The 17,863-nt window shown below is 46.7% G+C and overlaps 1 protein-coding gene across 5 annotated transcripts in view; it reads right to left on the bottom strand.

Moving 5' to 3' along the window:
* The window catches only part of tjap1 (tight junction associated protein 1 (peripheral)), a 39,907-nt gene extending 27,713 nt beyond the window's left edge, over window positions 1-12,194 (bottom strand). The window contains exons 1-4 of one of the 5 annotated variants that reach the window (XM_082556553.1): window positions 11,561-12,194; window positions 5,403-5,568; window positions 2,691-2,756; window positions 2,301-2,350 (exon numbers count right to left, since the gene is read on the bottom strand). The gene's annotated coding sequence lies outside the window, so the exon portion shown is untranslated. Of the gene's footprint in view, window positions 1-2,300; window positions 2,351-2,690; window positions 2,757-3,062; window positions 3,085-3,521; window positions 3,822-5,402; window positions 5,569-11,560 lie in introns of those variants that run through there. The other 4 variants (XM_082556552.1, XM_082556556.1, XM_082556554.1 and 1 more) reach the window with 4 other exon arrangements.
* Between the last annotated feature and the right edge of the window lie 5,669 nt (window positions 12,195-17,863).

The following is a 17,863-nucleotide window of genomic DNA, read 5'->3' as shown; positions in this document are numbered from 1 at the left end:
CGCAACTAGACTGTTGCAACCGTCGCCCCCTCACCCTCTCTCTGTGTGTGCAGATCGATGCTCGGTCGCCCGTCATCAGCATCAAATACACCCTCGCCACTACAGTAAAGTGTGTGTGCATGCGTGTCCGTCCCTCAGGCCTCTCATTGATTGCGTTTGTTTCCAGAACAGGAAGTGCAGCTGCATTGATCTAACGCTAATGTTAGCATGTGACAGAGTGGAGCTAACACTGCTAATGTGCTAACAGCTGATGATGATGTCACATGATTACAGCTGCCACAGCGCTCTGCTCTGACTGACTGTGAGCTCACTGGACGTTCAACTGGCATGTGGAGGTCAAAGGTCAAAGCTCTGATTTGTAACGTGTGAATGTAGTGTTCAGACACGCACCCGCCACTCTCTGCTCCAATTAATGCACATCACATGACCGCGTCCTGCCCTTGGGGAGCCAATGGCAGGCCATTGATCACTGTGCAACTTCCTGTTTCTCTCACACACACACACACACACACACACACACACACACACACACACACACACACCCCCCCCCCCCCCTCTGTGAGGACCTCTGATGTCACACTGAACGTCCTTTAAAGCTTCTCCACACAATGGAAACGCCCTCTGTTCCACCTCACGAACACACGCCTATGTGCACGCTCACATGCACACGCCTGAAGCTTTGTTAATGTTTTATAAATCAGCAATCTTTAAAAGTTCATATTGGATCATTTCACGAAAGACAAATCCCTCCGGACGTCTCTGATGTTGCTGAAATGAACTCTGCTCTGTGAGTGAAGTCGAAGGCAGCGGCGTTTAAAATCAGCTGCGTACGCCTGTGAGAAACGGACCACAGCGCCTGAACTGGGAGCTACTGGAAAATGAATGAACTGATTTCAGCGGGAGAACACGCCGCATGTGAGGACGCCAACAGGAAACCCGAGTCCTGCCCACTTTCATTTACATGAAGACAGAAGGTTAATCAACAGCAACGCATGGAGGGGTAGTAAAGTCAGGCCACGTGATGTCATATGATGGGGATGGAGACTGTACGAGACACGGCAAGAGGAAGACACTGAAAAGAGGGCAAAGTTCAGCCAACCGACTCAGCCTCTGAGACGGTCACAGATCGGTGTTGAACCTGCTGCTGCTGGTTTGGATCGATCTGACAGCTGCGTGTAAAATGTCACCACTAGAGGTCAGCAGAGAGCAGGCAGCTGAACAGTGAGTGAGGGAGATTTTCCCATCTTTGAAGGCTGTCAGGTCACCGTTTACCTCAGCTGTCAATGCCGTGTGGGAAGCGTCTGCCTTTGCTTCCTCTGGACACGCCTGTAAAACTCTGACAGGAGTCCGAGGAGCTCACTGCTGACCGACAACAGCTGCTGACGATACACTGAACCTTTCTGGGAGTAGGGCAGCCGTTAGCCTCTGGACGCTGCTGACTGAAGTGTCTGCGACGCTGCTGGACTCTTAAATAATAATAAACGATGTAACCAGACTGTCTTTGACAGGGAACGTGGGATTTTTAGGACGCGTGAATCTGACGGCAGGATCTCATGTCTATTCTGCTAATAAGTAATTATAATAAGCACTTAGAACAATTTGGGGAATAAATGAGCACGTTTATGCATTTGTGTGTTAGCGCCATGACGTCAGCACAGGCTTGAGGTGAGGAGGAAGACGAGGACATTTTATTAAGACGACAGCGCCGCTGTCTCTTTGCTTCCCGTCTCGGTTTCCTTGGTAAAGGAGAGCCTTCTCCGACATAAGCTACAATATCTCAAATCTAAAGGTGGAAGTATGAATTTAATTGTCCCCCAACACCACGCAGACACCCACCATTCGTCGTCCACCCCAGGCGTGCTACCTTTTACGTGGTCAGGGAGCGGTCCTTCCCTCCGCTGTAATTAATCACAAACTGGCTGCAATTAATTTTAATTCCAACTTTCCAAGGATGTGTCAGTTTGCTGGGAGACGTAATTAGGGGCTGGGGTGGGGCCCTTTCCTCTATTAAATGACCTCAAAAACAGTGCAGATCTGATGACAAGCTGCGGAGTTGAGAGCGGCGATGGCGAGACAGACCTGCAGCATGTTAGAAGGACAAACGCCCCTCAAACGGCTCACCTGCGTGATGACACGACCGACAGCTGAAGAGGAGGAGGAGCTTACTGCGGCTTGCGGAAAGTCTTTCGGTTACACGCTCTGGGTGATTAGTCTCTCCCCTTCCTTCTGCTGGCTATTACAGGTGAATGTACATGTGCTACGTGTGTGTGACATCATCATCGGGTCGCCGGTGTCTGTACCTGAAGGATGAGCGAGTCCCGAGAGGAGGTCATCCACAGGACGATCCAGCCTGAAACAGAGAGCAGCTGTTAGACAGGAAGTGCGGCCGTGACCCAGCGAGCCAATGGTGTGAGCTCGTCAGACTGATCCAGGCCAGAGCAGCTTAGCACGAGTGATGCTCAGAATAATCCTCCTGTAGCTGATCCTGGCTGCGGGTTCGGGTCAGATTTCACCCTTTCCACATGAAGCTGCAGTTAGCTCGAACGAAGAGCTGAATGTGAGTGCTACCTGCAGCGTCACCATGGAGATGTCACCTGGCCAATCGACATGACCGCTTTGGTCATGCAACGGCTGCAGCAGAATCTGAACCCCTCACCAGGAAAGAGCAGAGACCGCAAACACATCCTCACCTTGTATGTCCGCACACACAGATCCTCCTCCTGCCGGCGTGCAACCCTCACGCTGCCTGAAAGTACCTAAAACACAAGATGGAGGAACGGAAACACGAGTCAGCGCCGCCGCCACACAGAGGACACGAGAGGAGGGCCGAGCGCACAACACAGGAAGCAGACTGAGGCCAACAAGGCGCAGGACGAAGAACACGCACACACACGTGCACACCAGTAAAGACCAAAGTGAGAAAAACTTGGCTGAAAATAAAATAAAACGTTTGCAGAGGAGAAACAAATAAAAAATAAAATTTTAATGAAATAAAACAGAAACATATTTATGAGCAAAAATGTAAATATACACAACACGTTTGTTATTCCCCAAGACTGAACCTGCACAGGTGTGTCAGACAGGTAGTGCTGGGCCATCTCACACCGTTCACAGTAACACCGGTATGATGTTGGGCAACGATAAGAAAATGAAATATGGCGATAGAATATGGGTAAAACGCGCATGCGCAGTGCCTTTGTTTACATACGCACATGGCGGAAAAAAGCATGGCGGCGACGCAGAATGAGAAGAGCGAAAGCGGATCGTTGAGTGAAACCATGAACCTGAACTGGTTTGTAAAATGCTGCAGCTTCACTGGTGTGGAACTGGTTTGGCTTTCCTCCGTCAGATACACAACAAAGCACTATTTTTGGTAGAGCATGCTAGCGGGCCGTCGTTATTACCGTGTTGTTTGGAAAATACGGCGCACTTAAAATCAATCCTTTGATTTTCCTGACAGTCGACAGAGCCCCTTATAATCCCGTGTGCCTTATGTATGAACTCTGGTTGTGTTTACTGACCTCGAGACGATTTTATGTGCACGGCGCTCGAAAATCTGTCAAATGTTTCAGTACGACTTTGCTGAGCTACGAAGCCGCACCGCTTGATGGATTGTCGGAGCGTTACGGCTATCGTAGGCGGAGCCTCGCAGAGTGATACGTACTGTGCTTCAACATAATATTACCGTACTGTGTGTGTATAACCTCTTTTTAAGTGTTGTGGATATTATACATGGTTATGCTGAGGATGTGTCGGCCAGTTTCCACTGGAAATGCCTTTTGGTTAAACTGTCAGCGAGGAATTTGCATTTGCACTGTTAAATGTTTATATAACTTTAATGCAGATAAAAAACAGCTGCTTGTTTCAGTGAAAATACATTGATGGGGTTTTTTGCACTAATAAAGTTGAGGAGTTGTAAAGTATTTTGTCTCGTGTCGATTATATCGTCAGTTATATCGTTATCACAAATTTTCAAATGTATATGGTGATAAATATTTTTGGTCATGTCGCCCTGCTCTGTGTACACGTGTTCACATAAACATGAACTGATTTAGCAGGTTGAGCTGCTCATTGACCAATCACAGTGAGGAGTTCAACACCTGAGAGACACACTCGCCCAAACACACAGTGAGCTGAGCTGATCCCGGGTCAGTTCCCAGGCTCTGCAGGCCCACGTCACGGCCGTCTGATTGGGAGGAAGTGCAGCTGACCACCTGCCTCTGACATCACAGCTCACTCATCTACGGCTGAAGGTCAAACTGCAGCAGATGGCATGCTGGGAATCCAGCAGCCGCAGCGCCGTGTCTGCGAGATCACAAAGACTGGATGGTGCAAACCGCATCTCCCACAATGCACCACAAGGTTCCTGCACCCATCACACATATGTGATCAATACCGTCCAATCGGAGGCAAGGGTCGGTGTCAGGATGACCACCTGCTGCGGGAGTGTGTGTGTGTCAATATACATGCCACAGAGGTTTATCTCCACTCAGAGAGGATTATGGGTAGGATGGATCTGTGAGGGCGGAGGTCATGTGACTGCTGTGCCAGTAAATAACAAAGCTGCTCAGAGGGTTAGTGCGACTAAAGAGCAGTACTAGGATTACTGATACTAGCAGTAATACTGCTGATACTCTGAAGGTCGACGCAGTAAAAACGCAGTAAAACTCCGTGACCTTTGACCTCACATGAAGTTGAGCTGGTGCCGACTGGCGCAGGTTCTGTGATCATGTGACTGCACTTCCTGTGGCATCCAGCAGACAAGCGCGCTCACAGCTGCACTCAAGTTAACTCGAGTTCTGCTCGTTTAATTACCGATGCGCCTCCAATCAGAGTCAACGTGAGTCACCAACAGGAGCACCGACGCCATTTCTAGACATCTGATTGGCCAACAGGCACAGACTTCTGCTGACTGACTCTGATCTAACACAGGTTGGGTCTGCTGCATCAGCTGTCATGGCAATGCATCAGATAAGTAGTGATGCTGCCCCAGAGTTAGCCCTGAACCTAAACCAACATGGGCGTGGCAGAGGTCGCATCACAGCTAACAGCAACGAGTGCATGGCGGCCTGTGACGGTGCTGCGAGATTAGCTTCAAACAAATGGAGGGAACCCCGAGACCCTATAAGGGGTCAAAGGTCACCGAAACTTCCTATGCAGGGATCCTGCCCCTGACCTCGGCACCAAGAAGCAGAGGGTGCGTTTGATTTATCACACCGAATGAAATCATCTGAAACCCGAGCGCTCGGCCATCTCACAGCTAACGATGATACCCGAGGCGTCCTATCAGAGCCGAGCAGCAGTCACCTTTCCACCTGACAGCTGATACCAGCTGACTGGTTTGAATGTGACTCACCTCAACATGAAACCACACACACACACACACACACACACACACCTACCTGAGCAGGTGAGCTCTGTGGCTCATGTGTCCTGCGAGCGGCAGAGCATGTCCAATTCTCCTCATGAGACAGCGAGGACAGATGGTGTCTCAGTCAACTGTGAGCTCCGCCTCCTCCTCTGGTCACTCCAACAACAACACAAATGACGGAGCGTGTCCCTCACTACCTGCAAGAACACACGCCAGAGCCGTAACCTCAGTGTATGAGACCTCACAGCAGGGGGCTCAAAAGGGGGGGTGGACAGCTTCACTTCCTGTGTCTCATGCTGTAATCAGATTACTGCGAGCCAGACTCCCCCAGAGGTCCCCACAGCGGTGCCTTCAGGTGTCTGAGGCACGTTTAAAACTCGCTGAGAACCACCCCGTAGCCTCAGGTGAGCACACACTGAACTGTAAGCCAATCAGCTCGCAGTAACTGTGTAGGAGCAGGAAACCATCATTGTTCTACTTCCTGTTTTCATTCCAGCCGACAAAGAATGTTTTTCTGAGCCTGCAGCAACTCGATGGCGCTGTGTCGACACCTTCCTTCACCATAGCAACGATCAACACGCCACCACAGACTGTACGTCTAAGACGGACACAGCCTCGCTGAATTTCAGCCATTTTAATTTCGGCATTTTTTCTGCCTCCACGTTGCTTTTCGTTTCTAGGAATGACCATATTTGGACAAGATGGTGCAGCAGCAACCAATCAAAATCCCAGAATTTCAGTGTGCACCCAAACAGGAGCTCCGCCTTTATGGACGGTCTGTTAGTACAGTGACCTCCCAGCAGCCGTGTTATTGGTCGGGTGATGTCATTAGAAACGCTCCAAAAGTTACCAACAGCACAAACACGGTGCAGAGGTGAAGCTAGCAGACAGGTAGCAGCTACATCCACCTGTGTCATCATCCACCTGTCAGTCAGAGGCCACGCCCCTCAAACAGGTGATAATAATGAAAACAGGTGAGTTACAGAAACATCCTCCCCATACCTGTGTTATGAAGAAGGAAATTATCCACAGAGACTAAACATGTTTATTTTAACACGGGTGCCTGTGGAGACTGACTCACTGCTGCTGCTGCTCAGACTAGTGACTAGTCACCGATTATTTTTGCGATTAGTCGACTAATCAGATCATCATCCATTGGACGTAAAACGTACAGCTTATTGCACCAGCAGCATCTGCTCTTATATAACTATCATTAGCTTACAGCTTTAAGTGTTTAAGGTGCTAACTAAAAATAAAGACAAGATGATAGTTTATTAAATTTTAATGAAATTTGCAGATTGTTTCGGTGAAGTTTAATAAACTCCTTGCTATCTAAAATATAACAGGACACCGGAGTAAATTCTGGAGCATCTCACACTTCTGATAATCAGCTGTCTGCTTGACGTTTATTCAGCTGTGTAAGAACTATAACTTTAATCTCAGCCAAACCGATTTACTCAGGAACAAATAAAATACTGAAAAAAGCCAAACAATAACATTTTAAGTTATCTAAGTGACTCATATATCATGTTTAACCTGAGTAGCGAAAGACGGCGGTGGGTTTGAAAACGATTTGCTGGGAGTCCGGTGTTCTCACGGCTCTAGTGACCCTTGACCCCGGCTAGCTATCGAGCTAGTGGGTAACAGACGTCTCCGAAAACGTCGGAGCGCTTTTGAAAATATGCGGTGTCCTGATAAACTGAGCCGATATTTGAGGTTTACACAGCTACATTCTCGCCTGAAAATATGTTAAACGTTTATTTTGTGACCCAGAAAGAATAATAAGAGTAACATTAAAACTAACTAGCTGCCGCCATTGTTGAAAACTGAGCAGGGCCGCGCTATGAATTCTGGGACACAGCTTCTTCTTCTTCTTCGGGGTTTAACGGCAGCTGGCATCCTTGTACATGCAGTGCTGCCATCTTCTGTTTCAGTCCGTTATTACACTCTTAAATCCTGCTACTTATTCCTGCATCTTTTGGGATCTTACAAAGCTTCAAACGACGCGTCGACTATTAAATCAGTCGTCGACGATTTTGATAGTCGACGTAATCGTGGCAGCCCTAAGTCACAGACAGCTGTACTGTGTATTACTGTGTATTACTTGAAGGAGATGTCCTTCAAGTCAAAAGTACAAAGAGCAGAGTTACTGAGCACCAGAGTGAAAATAAAGGTCAGGACACGGTCGTGATGTGTTTGTGCCAAGTTGTTGCTGCACGTGTTTATATGCTTTATATATCAAGAGGCAGGCCGATGTACGGCGTCACATCATATTTGATGTCACGTGTTTGCATTGTTGTGGTCGGGGGCAGATCAGGAAGTTGACACATATATTTCGGCGTCCATTACTTCTTTGCTGGAAACGTGTTCAAAAACAGGATGCTGGGAATTGATGCAGTGTTACAGTCGTTACTTTATATGCCGGTCATACGCTCGGATAATGGAATACATGAGAAACTGATACATCTATTAGGAATGATGCTACTGATGGCTTCACAGAAGAAACCAGATTCCCTCGGGTTAGAAACGGACAAGCCGGCTGAAGGCTGTCTGACGAGTGCTGAGCAACAATAAAAAGTATATCAGAGTAGTTTACGGTGATGGTACTCCTGATAAAAGAGTAACTATACAAATAAGGAGCACCAATCATATATATGTAAATGTGTATAAAAATCAGCTTTAATGCCTGATTGTAACCAAGAAACACAGCTGGAAGTGTTTGTGTTTACTTTCTGTTTGGGGATGAAAAACGAGCCCATTTAAAGCTCCACCTTAAAACAGTGACACGACATGACTCTATCAGAAACATGCAGCTGATCACAGGTTATGAATTTATTTTACCCCGACACAGTCAGTCAGACAAATGTAGTGGAGCCAGTAGAATCTCTCTTCTATATACTTATTCGCACTGTCTGTGTGTTTGTGGCGACCTGAAATGGAAAGACAGCGAAGCTGAACACTGGATGTCTGTCTAAAGGTGCTGCAGTTTCAGCATCATCAGGCGTCTGATGTGTGACACAGGCTGGCGTTCAGCTCCTGACCCTCCGATGTTGTGCACCTCCCTCTCTTCATGTAATCGATACGTTTCCTGTCATTTCTCATTATTACACAGAACTTCTCTTCTTCCACTGCATGTGTTGTTTTTGCCTCTGCTGAGAGTTTCCATGGTTACTGTCCCCTCAGTATTTAAAATTTAAACATCTCACATATTAATGCAATAAATGTAACGTTGGTTAGATTATGGGCCTGTCTCAATATGCGTATTGGTGCGTACTTGCGTTCTCGTGGACTCGTGATCCGTCGTCAGTCGGAGACCAAGTACTGTTCAAATTCAAAGCATCAAGCTGAGAAAAATTCCCGGACGTGTTCTCGCTCCGCCCGTTTTATCGAGCATGCATCGGTGGTGGCTCGTGTGGACTTGGTACAGCTAAATATCCCAGAATGCATTTCGTCCAAAACTCAAACGCGGCAATGGCGGAGGAGCGCGGCTAAAACCTTTAAAGCATTACTCTTTCTGGGTCACAAATAAAACTTTCAAAATATTTTCAGGTGAGGATGTAGCTGTGTAAACCTCAAATATCTGCTCGATTTATCAAGACATCACATATTCGCAAAAGTGCTCCGATGTTTTCAGAGACGTCTGTGACCAGCTCGATAGCTGACTGGGAGGTCAAGAGTCACTAGACCCGGCGAGAACAGCGGACTCCCAGCACATCATTTTCAAAGCACCCGCAGTCTTTCACTACTGAGGTTAAACATGATGTATAAGTCTCTTAGATCATCATCATCATTTCAGTGTTTTATTTGTTCCTGAGTAAATCAGTTTGGCTGAGATCAAAGTTAAGCTTCATAACATATTAATCACAGTTAAATTAAGAGGGGACGGCAGTAAAAACTCTGGACCTGTGACATCATCGAGTACGCTGGTGTTCCAATTGTACAATTGACTCGCCGAGAACGCGAGCGCGGACTCGCGTACTCGCGTACTTGAGAATTGAGAAAGGGCATACGTTTCCATTAGGGCTGGGTTTTTATAATCGATTCATCGATTAAAATCGATTCTGGCTTGGATAACGTAAAATCGATTCATTAAAATCCTGAATCGATTTTTTAATATAAATTTATTTTGTCCGAAATGCCAGAATCTCTGGTGACATCTCACAAAATTTCAAGAACCACCAAACAGTAAATGAGAGCAGGTACAGGGATTCTGCACATAGACTTAAACACACAGCGCGACCCGCGGATCAGAATCAGTGAGATGTCGCCTTTCTCACAGTCGGGGCTGAAAGCCGACAGCTCGCTGATTCGGGTCCGCGCTTTGTGTTCACGCCCTTTATGCGCTGATTCTAAAGCTGTTAGTTTGATGTCTCTCCAAACAATATTGACCGAACCAGCAGCAAAAGAAGATCCAAACGCTTCACATAAACATCGTCATGAATTCACTTTTACTGTTTTGCTTCCATTGCGATGTGCAGCTCTCTCTCTCCCTCCCCCCTCTCTCTCTCGAACAGTTTCCCTTCCTTCATTATTCGCTTGCTTGTTACACAAGTCTACTGTTGTTTACAGGCTGTCAGCCGCTGTTTTTTTCCCTTTTACATTCTTCCGAAAAGAAAACCTCATTTCTGCTGTTCAATACTGAACAAATTTAAACTTTTTAATATTATTCAAAATGCAAAATGCTTAGCCGTGTGTCTAATAAAACCGCTGTAACGTCAGAGGTAATGTTCATTAATTAATGGTTTTCTTTCATTTTTGATGTACTGCAGAATATTTTTATAAAATCCCAGGCCAGGAAAATCACCTACATGTTTTTCTGTGTTTTATCTTCAGCTACTTTGACACAAAGGCCTCTGCTGTGATGCTCACACCTGTGATAAAGTCTTGCGAGTGTCAGCTTCCTTTTTATAGATACAAAAATATGTAAATGTACTGATCTGAATTATACTTCTGACTGTCAAAATTTCCCAGATTTAAATCGAATCGAATTAAATCGAATCGTGGATCGAATCGATTTGGGACCTTGTGAATCGGAATTGAATCGATTCTAGAAATCAGTGACGATACCCAGTCCTAGTTTCCATCACCATGTGTGACGGACACGCGTCTGTTAGCCAACTGTTCACGAGTTAATGTTGGAGTCGCTCGTGTTTTTACGCTTTGTTTATTAGTATTTACTGTATGTTTGTGGGGACTGCTGGGAAGTGTGAATGAAGGACATGTATGTATCTCAGCCGGGGCATGGTCAGAGCTGCTGGCCCTCGCCATTCTCACAGGACCACCACATATCAATAATTTATTAAATAGCATGACCACTGTGAAAAAACACTAAACTTATTTTAAATTGGCTCAAACGAAAAACCGTGACGTGATTTTGTTGATATTCTGTCTCTGCATTCAAATTAAACTTCCATAAAAACTGGAGACCATTCATTTCTTCAGAACTCAGCACCGATGAAATAACTGGAGCCCGTTCAATCACATCGGACGCCACCGTCAGTCTTTTAGAGAAAAAACCTGATGCGGGACAAACACGATCGTTGTGGATCAAACAAATAAACAAAGATGAATTTTGATAACCTGATTCAATTCGACACAATAACGTCGAGTGGTGAGCGAAGTATCGCGATAACGTCGTGTCGTGCGGTAACTCCCACCTCTGGCTGTTACATGCTAACTCACTGAAGCCGGTTTGCTTTGTCTAGTAACTGAGCTCAGATCAGTGAAATCAGTGACGTGTTTGAACAGCGGAGACGTTTTGGGTTTACCGCCATCGCCGGCTCAGAAGTCTCTGCTGAACTTTTAAAATCAGGATTCATTCTTTTTATCGTTGTCATGTCGTCATAACGCTCTAATGAAACTTTTGATCGAACATTGACAGGCTTTTATTTTGACATTTCTTGCTGAGCATCAATAAAGTCGCAATTGAAACTGCCGGGGGCCTCGCTGAGGGCCTGGGCCCCCCGTTCTAGGGTCGTCCTGCTCGTCCTGTGATTGGCTGCTGGGGCCGCGGCTGTACGCCCTCGGCTCTGTCTGACAGGCACAAACACGACACCCCCCCCCCGCGGGCAGGCCGTCAAACCGACGCGAACTGGCCCACCATGGCCCAGTTCCGCGCTCCGCGAGCCGCGCGGCTCGTCATGAAGACCCGCACCAGGGACACCCCCACCCCGCCCGGCGCGAACTTACCTGAGGCCCCGTCCGCGCCGCTCGGTCCCGGGGAGGAGAGGAAACTTTGTCCGAGCTCCGCTCCTCCGGAGGAGCAGGAGAGCCAAGGGAGGGGGCTCCGGACCGATCCGAGGCCGGACAGCAGCGCCGAGGTCCGCGCTGGAGCTCAGGGCAGTGGGTCGGGTTGAGGCCGGCTAAGACGCTCCGTCCGCGGAAGGAAATCCGCTCAGAGCCGCTCCAAGAAAGTTGATCCGCTGCCCTGCTCAGCTGTCGCCATCTTTACCCGCGGGGCATGACGGGTAATCCTCAGGAATCCCGGCCCCCCCTCCTCCTTTAAAGCCCCCTCACGTCCTGCGTGCTGACGTCACCGTGACGAAGCAGCAGAATGAGAAGCAGGTGACGAGGCTACCTGGAAGGTGATCCGAGTGACTCACGTCACCTTCAGCCACAAACCTGGAGAGGAGGGGCTGAACATCATGACGATGATGAGAGCTCAGGATGAAGGACTGAGCTTTTTCAACGCTGCGGCTGCTCTAACGTGACGTCACAGCGTGAAAACAACAATTAAACCAGAGAAGAAGAAGTTTCAAGTTGTGCAGAAGTATGTGGACGGTGCTGTTCCTTCATCTACCCTGATGGAGCTCCTCACACCTACAGGAGACTTTCTCTACTTAAGTAGAAGTACAGATACCTGTGTTTAAAAGTACTCCAGTAAAACGTGAAGTAATGAAGAAACTCCTTTACTCAAGTAAAAGTGAAAAAGTACTCTGCTACTAACCATGATTGTATACAAGTAACTGAACCTTGTGCTTTGTTAGTATTTCAACACAAAATCACATTCTAATTGTAATGAATGTACTCAGCATGAGTCTGTTGTGTAGAACACCTGCAGTGACAGAGAATGTAAAACCGATTGTGTTGCCTTGATGGTGGAGGGTGACTTCACCTCCACACCTACACAGTAACATGAGCACAGTCAGGGGTCACAGTGGATTCAGCAAGTGGGGATGAACCTCAGCATCATCAACTTACATGTAAACTCATCTCTGCTACACCTGTTGTTACCTGCCTGGGACCATGAGCACCACGGGCACTGTGTGTGACTGTACTCTGAATCCACCACATGTTTATCCTGCATTGAAATACTAAACAGGATTTTCATGGAACATTTGAATAACACAAAGTTAGCATAGCTTTGTTTGTTTTGCAGGAACATGGCATCTTTAAATTTCCAGTTTATCAAATTCCACTGAGCATCCTTCCTTTAACTCTAAGCTCTCTTCGTCCTCTCCTGTCCTTCTTTCTTATCTGTCTCCATCTCTGAGTGAACGTAGCTCTCTGTCTTTTCTCTCCCTGTCAAATACAGCAACTGGACCTTCAGCTGCAGCACAGTGTGAGACAAACTGCACACACACAGTTTGTGTTTGCTGATGTTTGTTGAGCTGATAGAAACGCTGCATTTCAAATTACCCGACACTTAAAAAACTTCACTCCCTTTATGTTCTCTCCTCTTCTGTAGGGCTAGCTAGATGCTTAAGTACTGCAAACTCCTGTGCAATACTGCAGATTTTAATATTGATCTGATACCAAGTACCCATATGGAAAAGAAATAGTAAAAACTCATTCATATAGTGAATCATATCAGGCTTATATGATTTAGTCATGAAAGTGGCCACTTTCTCATTACTTTCATATATTGTTTTAGTAAGTATCCAAAACATACAAGTTGCATTTATATAATTTTTCAAGGTATCTTATATCTGTTTTAACTCTTGTATGCTTTTCATACAAGTTTCACATAAGACAGATACAAACTTTATAAGATTTATATACATCTGTTCCATATGGGTAAATACAGGGCCGGTACTGCCAATCCCAATTCTGATACCGATATTTGTAACTTGTGAAGGCAGCTTATGTAGCTGAGAGCACCGTGTCGTGATTTATAGAATAGAATAGAATAGAATTCAACTTTATTGTCATTGCACATGCACAGGTACAGGGCAACGAAATGCAGTTTGCATCCATCCAGAAGTGCTTTAGTGATATAGATATATTACAATATATATTAGCAATAATATAGATATGTGAGTATATTACAGAAATGGGTCTATTATGGTATGTTATAATGTACACGGTATGAAGTATGTTGTGAATATTCTATAACTATAAGTATGTACAGGCTGTAGTGAGTACAAGCTATGTACAGGATATGAACAGGATATAAATATGAAAAACTATACAGAATATGAAATAAATAACTTTACAGAATCTGGGATATACAGCTATACAGAAATGGGAACTATGCAAGTTGTAAACAGTTGTAGGGTTAAAAATTATTGAATGTACAGAATGATTATTTACACAGAGCTATACAGTAGTGCAGTTAAGATAAGTGAGGGTGTAGATAGTTTCTACAGAGGCTGTATAAAGTGCTAGTGGTTGTGAGTGGTGGTTCAGTCCATGTTATTATTGTGTTTGAGGGTACAGTTGTCCATTGTGGGTGTGTGTATGTTCAGTCCATGAGTTTAACGTGGGTCAGATGTCAGGAGGCAGAGTTCAGGAGTCTGACAGCTGTGGGGAAGAAGCTGTTCCGGTACCTGGTGGTCTTAGTCCGGAGGCTCCTGTGGCGCCTCCCAGAGGGCAGGAGGGTGAAGAGTCCATGTGATGGGTGACTGGGGTCTTTGATGATTTTCCCAGCCCTTTTCAGACACCACTTCCTGTAGATGTCCTTTATGGCAGGAAGTGGTGCTCCGGCGATGCGCTGGGCAGTTTTCACGACCCTCTGCAACGCCTTCCGGTCCGAGGCAGAGCAGTTCCCGTACCAGACTGTTATACAGTTGGTCAGGATGCTCTCGATGGTGCAACGATAGAAGTTCACCAGGATGTCTGAGGACAGGTGGTTCTTCCTCAGAGTCCTCAAGAAGAAGAGGCGCTGGTGAGCCTTCTTGACCAGCTTGGAGCAGTTGGTCGTCCAGGTGAGATCCTCGGCGATGTGGACTCCCAGGAACTTGAAGCTGCTCACACGCTCCACGGCCGTCCCCTTAATGTGGATGGGTGGATGTGGGTCAGCATTCCTCCTGTAGTCCACGATGAGCTCCTTGGTCTTCTCGGTGTTAAGCAGCAGGTTGTTTGTGTCGCACCACTCAGCCAGACGATCCACCTCCTCCCTGTAGGCGGCCTCATCGTTGTCACTGATGAGGCCAATCACCGTGGTGTCATCTGCAAACTTAATGATGGTGTTGGAACCATCAGCAGGTCTGCAGTCGTGGGTGAAGAGGGAGTAGAGGAAAGGGCTCATCACACAGCCTTGTGGTACACCGGTGTTCATTGTGATGGTAGATGAACAGTGGTTATCCAGCCGGACATGTTGGGGGTGGTTGGTCAGGAAGTCCAGTAACCATTTGCAGATGAGGGAGCTGATGCCCAGGTCTGTCAGTTTCCTGATGAGTTGTGAGGGGTGGATTGTATTGAATGCTGAACTGAAGTCTATAAACAGCATTCTGGCGTAGGTGTTGTTGTTGTCCAGGTGTGAGAGGACAGAGTGCAGTGCGATGGAGACTGCATCCTCTGTGCTCCTGTTCTGGCGGTATGCGAATTGGTGGGGGTCCAGGGTGGGGGGGAGACAGGATTTGAAGTGTGCTAGGACCAGCTGCTCTAAGCACTTAGTGATGATGGGGGTGAGTGCTACTGGGCGGTAGTCATTGAGGCAAGATGGGTTGGAGTTTTTGGGTATCGGGACGATGGAGGTGGATTTGAAGCAGGCCGGTACCACAGCGTGGGCCAAGGACAGATTGAATATGTCTGTGAGCACTCCTGCAAGCTCCCCAGAACACGCTCTGAGAACACGCCCGGGGATGCCATCAGGGCCTGCAGCCTTGTGGACATTGATCCTGCTCAGCACCGCTCCTACATCGGTAGGGGAGAGAGTCAGAGGTTGGTGGTCTGGCGTCATGTCTCCTTTGGTTGTAGTTGTTGGATTCCCTCGCTCAAAACGAGCATAAAAGTTGTTGAGCTCGTTGAGGAAGGAGACATCAGAGGATGCGGGGGAGGGTTTGGTGGTCCTGTAGTCTGTAATTGTCTGGAGTCCTTGCCACATGCGTCGGGGGTTGGAGTTGGAGAAGTGTCCTTCTACCTTCTTTTTGTAATGTGTTTGGCTTTTTTGATGCCCTTCTTTAGATTAGCCCTGGCTGTACTGTAGGCGTGTGCATCTCCTGACCTAAAGGCAGTGTTGCGGGCCTTCAGGAGGAGACGAACATCCCGGTTCATCCAAGGCTTCTGGTTGGGGTACATGGTGATCCGTTTCTGGGTGGTGACACTGTCTGTGGTTTCGGAGATGTAATCCAGTACAGATGAGGCGTACTGGTCCAGGTCTGTGTGGGTGAACATATTCCAGTCTGTGTTTTTAAATCTGTCCTGGAGCACTGCCTCTGTCCCCTCTGGCCACACTTTAATTGTCCTCACAGCAGGTTTCACACGTTGGATGAGTGGTGAATACCTAGGTGTGAGGAACAGGGAGAGATGGTCTGATTGTCCAATGTGGGGGAGGGGTGTGGCTTTGTAGGCTCCAGCCAGGTTGGAATACACATGGTCTAAAGCAGTGGTTCTTAACCTTGTTGGAGGTACCGAACCCCACCAGTTTCATATGCGCATTCACCGAACCCCTCTTTAGTGAAATTTTTTTTTTTTTTCAAATTCAAGACATAGATATGTTTTTTTACTGGTGCACAAAATGAGCCGTACATGAACATCACCTTGTTCAAAGAACAAAACCAACACAATGCATGAACTTACAACAAATTACATACCTGCAAATCAGTGTGACTTCTGCTGTTGCCTTTGAGAGACCAGTTCAGATATGCGTGGCTTCACCTTGGCAAGTGCCAGTCTCATGTCATTTTCACAGAAAAGTCTGTTCCTTTTCTTCGTTTTTATGTCCAGCATCGTCGAAAAGGATTGCTCGCAAAGATATGTTGTAACAAATGGTATAAAAAAATCCACGGCTTTCTTAGCAATAATTGGATACTCGTCCATTTGTCGACACCAAAACGTTGAGAGTGTTGTTGTTCTGAAGAGTTGCTGTTGAACCTGGCTCTGCTGAATTTCAATGATTTCGTCAAGGTATTCATCATTGACATCTGCTGTCTCAACAGCAAACGTGAACGGCTGTCTCACCCATGCTGGATATGACTCTCTTGTAGGGAAATATCTGTCGAGAGACTTTGCAAGCTCATCTAAGTGCGTTGCAATTGTTTGCTTCAGTTCCGTGGATACAGAAACATCTCCGATTCCAGACACATCTTCGACCTTACTTACACAGTTGTCCAGAAGGGGGAAGTTTGCAAAGTTGTTGTTCTCTGTTCGTCGTTTCCATAACGTTAGCTTTTTTTGAAAAGCCTTCAGGTGTTCTTCCGCTTCTATGATATTGACTCCACCACCCTGCATCTGCTGATTGAGATGATTGAGAGCTGCGAATATATCAGCCATGTACGCTAAAATGAGAATGAACTCAGGATTTTTGAAGCAATCTGCATGACAGTGTTGGTGCTCTTGCAAAAACAGGGCTAATTCCACACGCATGGCAAAAACACGATTCAGCACCTGTCCCCGGGATAACCACCGAACATTAGAATGGTACAGAAGTACCTCGAATTCAGAGCCCATTTCTTTACACAGCTCACTGAAGATGCGGTGCCTCAGAGCACTATTTCGCACATAGTTCACACATTCCACCACGGTTTTTAATACTTCTGCCATTTTTGGAGGCAAGGTTTTTGTTGCCAATGCATGCCTGTGCAAAATACAATGAGTCACAATGATGTGTGGTGCATCGGCTTTTACTAGCGCACCAAAACCAGAGTTTCTTCCCAGCATGACGGGAGCTCCGTCTGTACAAACTGCAGAAACCATGTCCCATGAAAGATTGTTGTCTCCGAAGAAGTCATCCACAAGCTTCTTCACATCGGCTGCCTTAGTTGTTTTTGTTAGAGGCTTACAAAATAAAAAATCTTCTTTTATCATGTCATCTTTCACATAGCGCACAAAAACAGTAAGCTGGCTTAGATTAGCAACGTCTGTGCTCTCATCGAGCTGAAGGCTGAATTTTGCCGGGCTTGAAATCAGATCGGCGACTACTTGAGCCAAGATGTCTTTACTCATGTCTTCTATTCTGTCGCTGACGGTGTCATTTGAAAGAGGAATTTGTGATAATTTACCTTCGGCCGCTGTTCCGAGTATCAGATTTGCCATCTTTAACGCGGCTGGTTTCACGAGTGTTTCACCAATGGTGTGTGGCTTGCCCTGCTTTGCGATCAGGTAAGCAAC

This window comes from Aulonocara stuartgranti (genome assembly GCF_965226115.1).
Source record: "Aulonocara stuartgranti genome assembly, chromosome: 13".
Taxonomy (NCBI): Eukaryota; Metazoa; Chordata; class Actinopteri; order Cichliformes; family Cichlidae; genus Aulonocara; species Aulonocara stuartgranti.
The sequence above is the reverse complement of the archived record's forward strand: the minus strand, read 5'-3'. Positions and strand labels throughout refer to the sequence as shown.